Source organism: Pristiophorus japonicus, chromosome 15 (assembly GCF_044704955.1).
Source record: "Pristiophorus japonicus isolate sPriJap1 chromosome 15, sPriJap1.hap1, whole genome shotgun sequence".
Classification (NCBI taxonomy): domain Eukaryota; kingdom Metazoa; phylum Chordata; class Chondrichthyes; family Pristiophoridae; genus Pristiophorus; species Pristiophorus japonicus.
This window is the reverse complement of record NC_091991.1, coordinates 93,522,309-93,535,081: the sequence shown is the minus strand read 5'-3', so window position 1 is coordinate 93,535,081 and position 12,773 is coordinate 93,522,309. Positions and strand designations below refer to the sequence as shown.

Below are 12,773 nucleotides of genomic sequence, written 5' to 3'. Positions count from 1 at the left end.
TTTTTTGCCATCTGGGGAGTGCACCCCAAGAAACACCCACCCATCGCTGTGAGGGGAGACCTGCCCTCGCAGCTTCGCTTTTTCCCACCCCCCACACTCTCTCTCTCTCTCTGTCTCTCCCCTCTCTCTCTCAGAGCCCTTTCCTCCTAATTGTAAAATAATTAAGACAACTGAGCAGAGGGAGCAAGGCCCCTCCCCAATTGTCAACTAGGGGAGAGGTGTGCCCCATTAAGAGCTCCCTCTGCTCAAAAAACCAACGAGGCCAACTAAAGACCATTAGGGCCTGTGACTTTGGGGTGGGTGTAGCCCTTAAAAGGACCCCGTGATGGCGACCCCATCCACGCCGGTGGCAGGGCCAGCAAGGACATATGTGCAGGCGGCGTCCACATCCACGGCGCCTCCTGCGCCACCCGCTGCCCTGCCACCATTCAGACTTATAACCAAAAAACACGGGGTCAAGAGCTACACTCACCCCACAATGAGCATTGAGGAGTGCGTGAGGGCGATGGCCGGGGTAGTCGGCCCCTCGGCCATTGTCGCAGCCTCCAAGATGTCTGGGAAGGCTGTATTCTTCCTGGGATCGGAGCGGGCGGTGTCCCTGACCCTTGAAAAGGGGCTCACGGTGGGCGGAACGTTCCTGCCGGTGGACCCTCTCGAGGCCACCGCGCAGAGGGTCATCATTTCAAACGTCCCTCCCTTTGTTCCCGCTGAGCTCCTCCTCCCTCACCTACACCAACTGGGGGAGGTAAGGTCGGGGATCAACCCCATACCGCACGGCCTCAGGGAGAACAGCCTGCGCCATGTGTTCTCCTTCCGCCGCCAACTCTTTGTCCGGCTGGCGCGGGAGGAGACGACAGAGGGCAATTTTAATGTGGTGCACGAGGGGACTGCCTACCGCATCTTTTGGACGTCGGACGGCGTGCGGTGCCATGCCTGCAGGGAGGTGGGGCACGTTCGCAAGAACTGCCCCGCCTCCAAGGCCGCCAAACCACCGAAGGCGGCCAAGGCTGGCGCCGCCGCCACCCCTCCCCCTATCCTCCCCCTATTTGCGTCCGCGTGCCGGGAGCTGTCGGTGCGCGAGCATCGTCGGGGGCCTTTGTTTTCACGGCCTCTGGCGGGGGGGAGGGAGAACGTCCGATCGGAAAGAAGGCGCGGAGGAAGGCAAAACATCTTGAGGCGGGTCCCCTCAGTGCGCCATACAGTCTGATCACTGCGCTCAGCCCAACCCTGTCACCGGCGAGCGCAGGGTGCCCTGAGCCCGTGCCCGAGCCCTTGACCAATATCACAGAGGGGCTCGGGCGCCGGCAAGATAAGAAAAAGGGGGGAGTGGAGCGGGAGGCCTCGGCAGACATGGAGGTCTCCCTGCCTCCGCGCCCCCCCAGGAATTAAAGGAGGTGCCGCTCCAATGAGGCGGAGGGGGAACAACATCCCTCCGCGGAGGAGTCGGTGCCCGCCGCATGTCCCGCGTCCCCCACCAGCGCCCCCAAGCTGCGCTGTAGGCGAGAGGAGTCTGTCCCCGGGGAGGGTGAGACAGTCAAGGCTGCCCAGCCTCTGCCTCCCGGGGATGGCGTGGAAGATCTGCCTGTTGTGGGGGGCGTGGGGCCAGCGGAGGAATGCGTAGCCGCCGGGTCGAGTGTCCCGGGGACTGAGGCGGGCGGGGCCGAAAAGGCCGAACCTGAGCCCGCCCAGCCAATATCCAACTTTCCCCGGGATTTGCTCAACTCGGCAGAAACTGAAAATGACAATAATTTCACAGAACATCCACACGCTGGGCCGGGGGGTGGCGGCGGGGAGGGGGAAGAACTACAACCCTCGCCCCCTACTTTGGAGCTGGGGTACTTGGAGGACCTGGTACATTTCTTTGACCAGGTCTCTCCGCCTTCCCCGGCTCCTGGGACGGAGGAGGAACCCCTTCCCCTGTCGCTTCCTGACCCAGCACCACTTTTAAAAGAGCCCAGTGGGGACTCCTTTGCCGACGATCCTGGGGGTGGGATCGGGGCAGAGCCAGGGTCGGATGGAGCGGCCGGGCCATTTGCCGTACCTCATGAGGTCGACGGGCCGGCTGCTGGTGGCGACCTCCCGAAGGGGGACGGGGACTAGGTGGGGGACGAGGGAGAAGATCTCGAGACCATCGCCAGTGAGGCGGTGGATCTCCTCATGCCCGCCGCTGAGTCCCCCCTCATTCCTGCAAAGGAACTCCGGAACTTTTTGGTCCAGAGCCAGGGTCGCCGCAACCGAACCCATCTGGCCCTGGATAGATGGTCCGAGCCGGGGCTGCTCGTCGCTTCCGTCCGTGCCGCCTCTAAAACCATGGCCGCGGGTGGGCCCTTATCAAAGGCGCAAGGCCTTGAGCTGCACCGGCTCAAAAGGTTCCTCGCTGGGCTGCTGAAGGAGTGGAGGTCAACAAACGACTCCACTCCTCCCCCCGACAATAGGTTAGGGAGAGGTTGCACTATGCTTTTGTCATGAAGATAACCATAGCCAGCCTCAACATCAACGGCGGCAGAGAGGCACACCGTAGATTTAACAATTTTTCGCTCCTGCGGGAGGGGAAATATGCGGTGTGCTTCCTGCAAGAAACCCACACCGTTCCGGGAGACGAAGCCACGTGGCTCCTGGAATGGCAAGGAGAGGTCCGCATGAGCCACCTCACTACCACTTCTTGTGGGGTGGCCATCTTGTTGGCCCCGCATTTTCAGCTGGAGATCTTGGGGGTTGTCATGGTTCGCCTGGGGGACGTGCCGCTCCATCTCGTGAACGTGTACGCCCCTCAGCCCGGACTGCAGCAAACGCGCTTCTTCGAAGAGGTGTCCGCTCTTCTTGGCTCCGTCGACGTCGGCGACTGCATTGTCCTCGGGGGGGATTTTAACTGCACCCTCGAGGCGAAGGACCGCTCCGGTGCCCCGCAGAGCATGACGGCGATGGAGAAGTTGAGGGACCTGGTCGGGTCCTTCGACTTGGTGGACGTCTGGCGAAATCTCCATCCCGACTCCAGCGCCTTTACTTGGGCGAGGCCTGGAGTAGGATGGTCCAGAGTCGACCGCCTTTACGTGTCTCGGGCGTATGTTTCCTGCGTCCCGGCGGCCTCCATGCGACCGGTGCTGTGTTCGGACCACCACCTGGTGTGGGCGGAGCTCGTTTCGCTCCGCGCGAGGACGGGGTCCGCATACTGGCATTTTAACAACCAGCTGCTGGAGGACGTGCGGTTCCAGGACTCGTTCCGTCGTTTCTGGGCCGACTAGAGAAGGAAGCAGGGAGGCTTCCCCTCCTTGAGGCTATGGTGGGATGTGGGCAAGGCTTCTGTCAAGAGTACGCGAGGGGGTCGACCAAGAGGCGGGCGGCCAGGGTCGGGCGCCTAGAAAACGAGGTGCTCGAACTGGAGTCCCGTCTCGGTCAAGTCGTCGAGGACCCGGCCCTGCGGATGGTGTACAAAGCGAAGAAGGCCTCGCTGAAGGACCTGCAGCTCGTCGGGTCCCGAGGCGCGTTCGTGATGTCGCAGATCCGGTTCCTGCGGGATCTGGACCGCGGCTCCCCCTTCTTCTACTCGCTGGAAAAAGACAGAGTGTCCGTAAGCAGCTCTGACGCTGCTGGCCGACGATGGCTCTCTCATCTCGGATCCGGTGGGCGTCAACAACAGGGCCCGTGAATATTACGGGGCTCTGTTCTCTCCGGAGCCGTCCAGCGAGGAAGCGCGTAGAGTTTTGTGTGAGGACCTGCCGAAGGTCGGCCCGGAGGGCGCCGAAAATCTGGAAGCTCCGCTAAGCCTGGCGGAGCTGACCGGCGCCCTCGACCGGCTCTCGAGGGGAGAAGCCCCGGGGCTGGACAGGCTGACCGTGGAGTTCCACAGGGCGTTCTGGGACGTCCTGGGGGGCAACTACACGCGGGTCCTGGGGGAAAGTCTGGCGACCGGGGAGATGCCCCTCTCTTAGCGCAGGGCAATCATCGTCCTGCTGCCTAAGAAGGGCGATCTCCGCCTCCTTAAGAATTGGCGCCGGTCTCCCTCCTCAGCACGGACTACAAAATCTTCGCCAGGGCGATGTCTGCTCGCCTTGGCGCCGTGCTGGACCACATGATCCACCCCGACCAGTCCTACACAGTCCCGGGCCGGACAATCCACGATAACATCCATCTGGTCCGGGACCTCATCCATCATTCCCAGGAGGCTGGTCTGTCGGTCGCCTTCCTATCTCTCGACCAAGAGAAGGCGTTCGACAGGGTGGATCACGACTATCTGTTCGGAACTCTGCGCGCTTTCGGGTTCGGGATGCATTTCGTCGCCCGGATCCGACTTTTGTACGCCGCCGCGGAGTGTCTGATAAAGGTTAACGGGTCCTTGACGGCGCCCCTTCGCTTTGGGAGAGGGGTGCGCCAGGGATGCTCCATGTCCGGCCAGTTATATGCCATCTGCGTCGAGTCTTTCCTGCGCCTCCTGCGGACGAGGTTGACGGGACTGGCTCTGCAAGGGCCGGGCGTGGAGGTCGTCCTCTCGGCTTACGCCGATGACGTGCTCCTCGCGGTAGAGGATCCCGCTGACCTGCGGAGGATGCGTGAGTGCCAGGAGATTTACTCGGCCGCATCCTCCGCCAGGATCAACTGGGAGAAATGTTCCGGACTCCCTGCCGGAGGAGCTCAGGCCTTTTGCCTGGAGCACGACCCACCTCCTCTATCTGGGAGTCTACCTTAGCCCCGACGAGGAAGCCTGGCCGGCGAACTGGCAAGAGCTGGAGGCCAAGGTCGCCGCTCGCCTAGGGCGCTGGACAGGACTGCTCCGAGTGCTGTCCTACAGGGGTCGAGCGCTAGTCATAAACCAGCTGGTGGCCGCCATGTTGTGGTACCTGCTGGTCACTTTGACCCCTCCCCCTGCGTTTGTCACCAAGATACAGAAGAAGCTGGTGGACTTCTTCTGGAACAACAGGAAGCACTGGGTCTCTGCCGCGGTCTTGAGTCTCCGGCTTGGGGAGGGCGGTCAGTCGTTGGTGTGCGTCAGCACCCAGCTCGCGACTTTCCATCTTCAGACCCTGCAGAGATACCTTTACGTCGAGCCCCCTCCTAGGTGGCGTGCTCTGGCGACGTATTTCTTCCGCCAGCAGCACGGCCTCAACTACGGCACGCAGCTCCTGTTTGTGAGTGTGGGGGGCCTCAGGACCGCCTTCCAGGAGCTGCCTGTCTTTTACAAGGAACTCACCAGGGTCTGGAACACAGTCTCCACCAAGCGCAGCTCTCCACCGGCTGGATGGCGGAGGAGCGGGCTGGATGGCGCCAGACACGCTGGCGCGGTGCCTAAATTCTGCCAACGTCCGCCGCGCTGCCGATGCCATCGAGTCGCTAAAAACAGCTCTGGGCCCTGACTCCGTTAGGTGCATCGAGGAGGCTCAAGCACGTGGGGAGATCCCGTCCGAACTGACCCTCGTCCGGACGGAATTCCTCATCAGCGCCAAACCCCGGAACCTCCCTCGGGAGCCGGCGCCTCACAACTTGAGCCGCCTCGAGGAAATCCCCTCCGTGCCTTTCAGTTCCGCGCGGAGGGGTTTCCTGTACGGGCTGCTCCTGCACACTCTCAACTTTGCCATCCTCGCCTGCCATCCGGACACGCTATGGTGCACCATCTTGCCGTCCGGAGCAGGCGAGGGTCCCCGATGGAGGGCACTCTACGCGGGAGTCCTCCCAGTATTTATCGGGGACTTGGCCTGGAGGGTGGTGCACGGAGCAGTCCCATGCAAAAAATTTTTAAGCCGGTTCACGGGCTCCCAGGCCGCCTGCAATTTCTGCGGTCTGGAAGAGTCCGTGTTCCATGTTTTTATGGAATGTGCAAGGTTGCAGCCCCTGTTTTATAATTTAAAGGGGCTGCTCCTGAAATTCTGGCTGCACTTCAGTCCCACACTCCTGATCTTTGGGCACCCTGTGCGGAGGGGAGCGGGTAGATCTGAGGGCCTCCTCGTAGGACTGCTCCTGGGCGCGGCCAAGGGTGCCATCAGCCGGTCCAGGCAGCGGGCGGTCGAGGGGGTCGTTCAACCTGACTGCCTGCCTCTCTTCCGCGCGTACATCCGCGCCAGGGTGTCCTTGGAGATGGAGCACGCGGTGTCCACCGGTACGCTCGCGGCCTTCCGCGAGAGGTGGGCACCGGAGGGACTGGAGTGCATCGTCACGCCTGGCAACCAAATTTTAATTTGATTTTATGTTTTAAAGTTTAATTTGTTTTAATTGCCGGTGTTTTTTAGTGTCCCCCTCCCCTTTTATAGGGGGCACTTGGAGAAATAAAAAAGATTTTAGTGCCCCAAAAAAACTTTTAAAAAAACCAAAAGCACAAAAAAACCCAAAAATAACACAAAAAAAAGGACCTTGGAAATGTTTGGTGTGCCCCCCAGTTCTGGGGACACGATTTAATGATTTAATGTTTTAATTTTTTCACAAAAAGAGTTCTGCGGACCAATGGTGGAGCTTTGGAGGCGTGGCCTATTCAGTTGGAGCTGTGCTGCAGTGAGAGAAGGAACTCCCTGCTTTTGCTCCTGTCTGGAAGGCCGAGAGTGAACCCTGAGTCCAGCCCAGGAAGAGGAGGAGAGGGCTGGCTTACTGCACATTCAACGTCCAGAGGGAGAGGAGAAGAGCTGAAAAATTGAACAACTTTATTTACTTCTACAAAGAGTTGAAGAGAGGGGGAAAAGAGCAACAACCTGTGTGGAAGGAGGGAGATTCTGCAACATTCTACAGGTGGGTGTTGGTGCATTCCCCGAAAGACATTGTTTTATTGTTGGGGGTGAAAAGAAGATTTTCTTCGAGGCCCGGAACATCGCGGGGGGTGTGTGTGTGTGGAAGTGTGTGTGGGGGTCTTGCTTACAGCTAGGCCCCACACACCACTGAAGCACCCCTCCCCCATTGCCTAGCCTGGGATAGCTGGAGCTACCTGGCTGAAGATTTACTAATCACCCTATTAAACATCGTTGGGAGTGTGTGCCTGGGTGGCTCCAGCTGTCCCAGGTGAAGACAGCTTCTCCTCCCACCCGAAGACCATCCCATAAGACTGTGCCTTGCTTTGTTTTCCATCATCTAGGGAGTGCGCTCCAGAAAAGCACCCACCCATCGCTTAAGGGAAGACCTGCCCTCGCAGCTTCCCTCTTTCCCACCCACCCCCCCACTCTCTCTCTTTGTCACTCTCTCTGTCTCTCCCCTCTCTCTCTGAGAGCTCCTTTCCTCCTTAATTGGAAAAACAATTAAGACAACTGAGCAGAAGGAGCAAGGCCCCTCCCCAATTGTCAACTAGGGGAGAGGTGTGCCTCATTGAGAGCTCCTCTGCTCATAAATTCAAACGAGGCCAATTAAAGACCATTAAGGCCTTTGACTCTGGGGTGGGTGTAGCCCTTAAAGGGACCCCGTGATGGCGACTCCATCCATGCCGGTGGCAGGGCCAGCTAAGACTTATGCGCAGTCGGCGTCCACATCCACGGCGCCTCCTGCGCCTCCTGCTGCCCTGCCACCATTCAGACTAATTACTAAGAAACACGGGGTCAAGAGCTACACTCACCCCACAATGAGCATTGAGGAGTGCGTGCGAGCGATGGCCGGGGTAGTCGGCCCCTCGGCCATTGTCGCGGCCTCCAAGATGTCTGGGAAGGCTGTATTCTTCCTGGGGTCGGAGCGGGCGGTGTCCCTGGCCCTCGAAAAGGGGCTCACGGTGGGCGGGACGTTCCTGCTGGTGGACCCTCTCGAGGCCACCGTGCAGAGGGTCATCATCTCAAACGTCCCGCCCTTTGTTCCCGCTGAGCTCCTCCTCCCTAACCTACACCAACTGGGGGAGGTAAGGTCAGGGATCAACCCCATACCGCTCGGCCTCAGGGAGAGCAGCCTGCGCCATGTGTTCTCCTTCCGCCGCCACCTCTTTGTCCGGCTGGCGCGGGAGGAGACGACAGAGGGATCATTTAATGTGGTGCACGAGGGGACTGCCTACCGCGTCTTCTGGACGTCGGATGGCGTGCGGTGCCATGCCTGTAGGGAGGTGGGGCACGTTCGCAAGAACTGCCTCGCCTCCAAGGCCGGCAAACCACCGACGGCGGCCAAGGCTGGCGCCGCCGCCACCCCTCCCCCTAATAGCGTCCGCGAGCCGGGAGCTGTAGGTGTGCGGACATCGTCGGGGGCCTTTGTTTTCACGGCCTCCGGCAGGGGGAAGGGAGAGCGTCCGATCGGAAGGAAGGCGCGGAGGAAGGCGAAACATCTCGAGGCGGGTCCCCTCAGTGCGCCAGACAGCTTGACCACCGCGCTCAGCCCAACCCCGTCACCTGAGCCCGTGCCCGGGCCCTTGTCCAATACCGCATAGGCGCTCGGGCGCGGGCAAGATAAGAAAAAGGAGGGGGTGGAGCGGGAGGCCTCGGCAGACATGCAGATCTCCCTGCCTGCGCACATCCCCAGGAACAAAAGGAGGCGCCGCTCCAATGAGGCGGAGGGGGAATAACATCTCTCCGCTGATGAGTCGGTGCCCGCCGCGTGTCCCATGTCCCCCACCAGCGCCCCCAAACTGCGCCGTAGACGGGAGGAATCTGTCCCCGGGGAGGATGAGACAGTCGAGGCTGCCCAGCCTCTGCCTCCCGGGGATGGCGTGGAGGATCTGCCTGTCGTGGGGGGTGTGGGGCCAGCGGAGGAATACGATGCCGCCGGGTCGAGCGTCCCAGGGACTGAAGCGGGCGGGGCCGAAAAGGCCGAACCTAAACCCGCCCAGCCAATATCCAACTTCCCCCGGGACTTGCTCGACTCGGCGGAAATACACAGTATTAAAAATTTTAATGAATCTGTACATGCTGGGCCGGGGGGTGGCGGCGGGGAGGGAGAAGTACACCAACCCTCGCCCCCTACTTTGGAGCTGGGGTACTTGGAGGACCTGGAGAATTTCCGAAACCAGGTCTCTCCGTGTTCCCTGGTTCCTGGGGCGGAGGAGGAACCCCTTCCGCTGTCACTTCCTGACCCAGCACCACTTTTAAAAGAGCCCAGTGGGGACTCCTCTGTCGACGATCCTGGGGGTGGGATCGGGGCAGAGCCAGGGTCGGATGGAGCGGCCGGGCCGTTTGCCGTACCCTCGTGCAGTCGACGGGCCGGCTGCTAGCGGCGACCTCCCGGATGGGGACGGGGACTCGGTGAAGGACGCAGGTGAAGATCTCGAGTCCATCGCCAGTGAGGCGGTGGATCTCCTCGTGTCCGCCGCTGAGTCCCCCCTCATTCCCGTAGAGGAACTCCGGGACTTTTTGTTCCAGGGCCAGGGTCGCCGCAACCGAACCCATCTGGCCCGGGAAAGATGGTCTGAACCAGGGCTGCTCATCGCTTCCTTCCGCGTCGCCGCTAAAACCATGGCCGTGGGCGGGCCCTTATCAAAGACGCAAGGCCTTGAGCTGCGCCGGCTCAAAAAGTTCCTCGCTGGGCTGCTGAAGGAGTGGAGGTCAACAAACGACTCCACTCCCCCCCCCACAATAGGTTAGGTAGAGGTTGCACTGTGCTTTTGTCATGAAGATAACCATAGCCAGCCTCAACATCAACGGCAGCAGAGAGGCACACCGTAGATTTTACAATTTTTCGCTCCTGCGGGAGGGGAAATATGCGATGTGCTTCCTGCAAGAAACCCACACCGTTCCGGGAGACGAAGCCACGTGGCTCCTGGAATGGCAAGGAGAGGTCTGCATGAGCCACCTCACTACCACTTCTTGTGGGGTGGCCATCTTGTTGGCCCCGCATTATCAGCCGGAGATCTTGGGGGTCGAGGAGCCCATGCCAGGCCGCTTGCTGCACGTCACGGTTCGCCTGGGGGACGTGCCGCTCCATCTCGTGAACGTGTACGCCCCTCAGCCCGGACCGCAGCAAATGCGCTTCTTCGAAGAGGTGTCCACTCTTCTTGGTTCCGTCGACGTCGGCGACTGCATTGTCCTCGGGGAGGATTTTAACTGCACCCTCAAGGCGAGGGACCGTTCCGGTGCCCCGCAGAGCATGACGGCGATGGAGAAGTTGAGGGACCCGGTCGGGTCCTTTGACTTGGTGGACGTCCGGCGAAATCTCCACCCCGACTCCAGCGCCTTTACTTGGGTGAGGCCTGGAGTAGGATGGTCCAGAGTCGACCGCCTTTACGTCTCTCGGGCGTACGTTTCCTGCGTCCCGGCGGCCTCCATGCGGCCGGTGCCGTGTTCGGACCACCACCTGGTGTGGGCGGAGCTCGCTTCACTCCGCGCGAGGACGGGGTCTGCGTACTGGCATTTTAACAACCGGCTGCTGGAGGACGTGCGGTTCCAGGACTCGTTACATCCTTTCTGGGCCGACTGGAGAAGGAAGCAGGGGGGCTTCCCCTCCTTGAGGCTATGGTGGGACGTCCATGTCTTCTGTCAAGAGTACACGAGGGGGTCGATCAAGAGGCGGGCGACCAGGGTCGGGCACCTAGAAAAAGAGGTGCTCGAACTGGAGTCCTGTCTCGGTCAAGTCGTCGACGACCCGGCCCTGCGGATGGTGTACGAAGCGAAGAAGGCCGCGCTGAAGGACCTGCAGCTCGTCGGGTCCCAAGGCGCGTTCGTGAGGTCGCGGATCCGGTTCCTGCGGGATCTGGACCGCGGCTCCCCCTTCTTCTACTCGCTGGAAAAAAGACAGAGTGTCCGTAAGCAGCTCTTGACGCTGCTGGCCGACGACGGCTCTCTCGTCTCGGATCCGGAGGGCGTCAGCAACAGGGCCCGTGAATATTACGGGGCTCTGTTCTCTCCAGAGCTGTCCAGCGAGGAAGCGCGTAGAGTTTTGTGGGAGGACCTGCCGAAGGTCGGCCCGGAGGGCGCCGAAAATCTGGAAGCTCTGCTAACCCTGGCGGAGCTGACCTGGCGGAGCTCATCGTCCTGCTGCCTAAGAAGGGTGATCTCCGCCTCCTTAAGAACTGGCGCCCGGTCTCCCTCCTCAGCACGGACTATAAAATCTTCGCCAGGGCGATGTCTGCTCGCCTTGGCGCCGTGCTGGACCACATGATCCACCCCGACCAGTCCTACATGGTCCCGGGCCGGTCAATCCACGATAACATCCATCTGGTCCGGGACCTCATCCATCATTCCCAGGAGGCTGGTCTGTCGGTCGCCTTCCTATCTCTCGACCAAGAGAAGACGTTCGACAGGGTGGATCACGACTATCTGTTCGGAACTCTGCGCGCTTTCGGGTTCGGGACACATTTCGTCGCCCGGATCCGACTTTTGTACGCCGCCGCGGAGTGTCTGATAAAGGTTAACGGGTCCTTGACGGCGCCCCTTCGCTTTGGGAGAGGGGGTGCGCCAGGGATGCTCCATGTCCGGCCAGTTATATGCCATCTGCGTGGAGTCTTTCCTGCGCCTCCTGCGGACGAGGTTGACGGGACTGGCTCTGTAAGGGCCGGGCGTGGAGGTCGTCCTCTCGGCTTACGCCGATGACGTGCTCCTCGCGGTAGAGGATCCCGCTGACCTGCGGAGGATGCGTGAGTGCCAGGAGATTTACTCGGCCGCATCCTCCGCCAGGATCAACTGGGAGAAATGTTCCGGACTCCCTGCCGGAGGAGCTCAGGCCTTTTGCCTGGAGCACGACCCATCTCCTCTATCTTGGAGTCTACCTTAGCCCCGACGAGGAAGCCTGCCCGGCGAACTGGCAAGAGCTGGAGGCCAAGGTCGCCGCTCGCCTAGGGCGCTGGACAGGACTGCTCCGAGTGCTGTCCTACAGGGGTCGAGCGCTAGTCATAAACCAGCTGGTGGCCGCCATGTTGTGGTACCGGCTGGTCACTTTGACCCCTCCCCCTGCGTTTGTCACCAAGATACAGAAGAAGCTAGTGGACTTCTTCTGGAACAACAGGAAGCACTGGGTCTCTGCCGCGGTCTTGAGTCTCCGGCTTGGGGAGGGCGGTCAGTCGTTGGTGTGCGTCAGCACCCAGCTCGCGACTTCCGTCTTCAGACCCTGCAGAGATACCTTTACGTCGAGCCCCCTCCTAGGTGGCATGCTCTGGCGACGTATTTCTTCCGCCAGCAGCACGGCCTCAACTACGGCACGCAGCTCCTGTTTGTGAGCTTGGGGGGCATCAGGACCGCCTTCCAGGAGCTGCCTGTCTTTTACAAGGAACTCACCAGGGTCTGGAACAAAGTCTCCACCAAGCGCAGCTCTCCACCGGCTGGATGGCGGAGGAGCGGGCTGGATGGCGCCAGACACGCTGGCGCGGTGCCTAAATTCCGCCAACGTCCGCCGCGCGGCCGATGCCATCGAGTCGCTAAAAACAGCTCTGGGCCCTGACTCCGTTAGGTGCATCGAGGAGGCTCAAGCACGTGGGGAGATCCCGTCCGAACTGACCCCGTCCGGACGGAATTCCTCATCGGCGCCAAACCCCGGAACCTCCCTCGGGAGCCAGCGCCTCACAACTTGAGCCGCCTCGAGGAAATCCCCTCCGTGCCTTTCAGTTCCGCGCGGAGGGGTTTCCTGTACGGGCTGCTCCTGCACACTCTCAACTTTGCCATCCTCACCTGCCGTCCGGACACGCCATGGCGTACCATCTTGCCGTCCGTAGGAGGCGGGGGTCCCCGATGGAGGGCACTCTACGCGGGAGTCCTCCCAGTAATTATCGGGGACTTGGCCTGGAGGGTGGTGCACGGAGCAGTGAATGCACGAGGTTGCAGCCCCTGTTTTATTATTTAAAGGGGCTGCTCCTGAAATTCTGGCTGCACTTCAGTCCCACACTCCTGATCTTTGGGCACCCTGTGCGGAGGGGAGCGGGTAGGTCCGAGGGCCTCCTCGTAGGACTGCTCCTGGGCACGGCCAAGGGT

General features: G+C 61.0%; 1 protein-coding gene across 2 annotated transcripts in view; it reads left to right on the top strand.

The window, feature by feature from the left end:
* The window catches only part of LOC139280904 (tetraspanin-33), a 119,940-nt gene that overhangs the window by 11,173 nt on the left and 95,994 nt on the right, over nt 1-12,773 (top strand). The gene's annotated exons all lie outside the window — the stretch shown is intronic.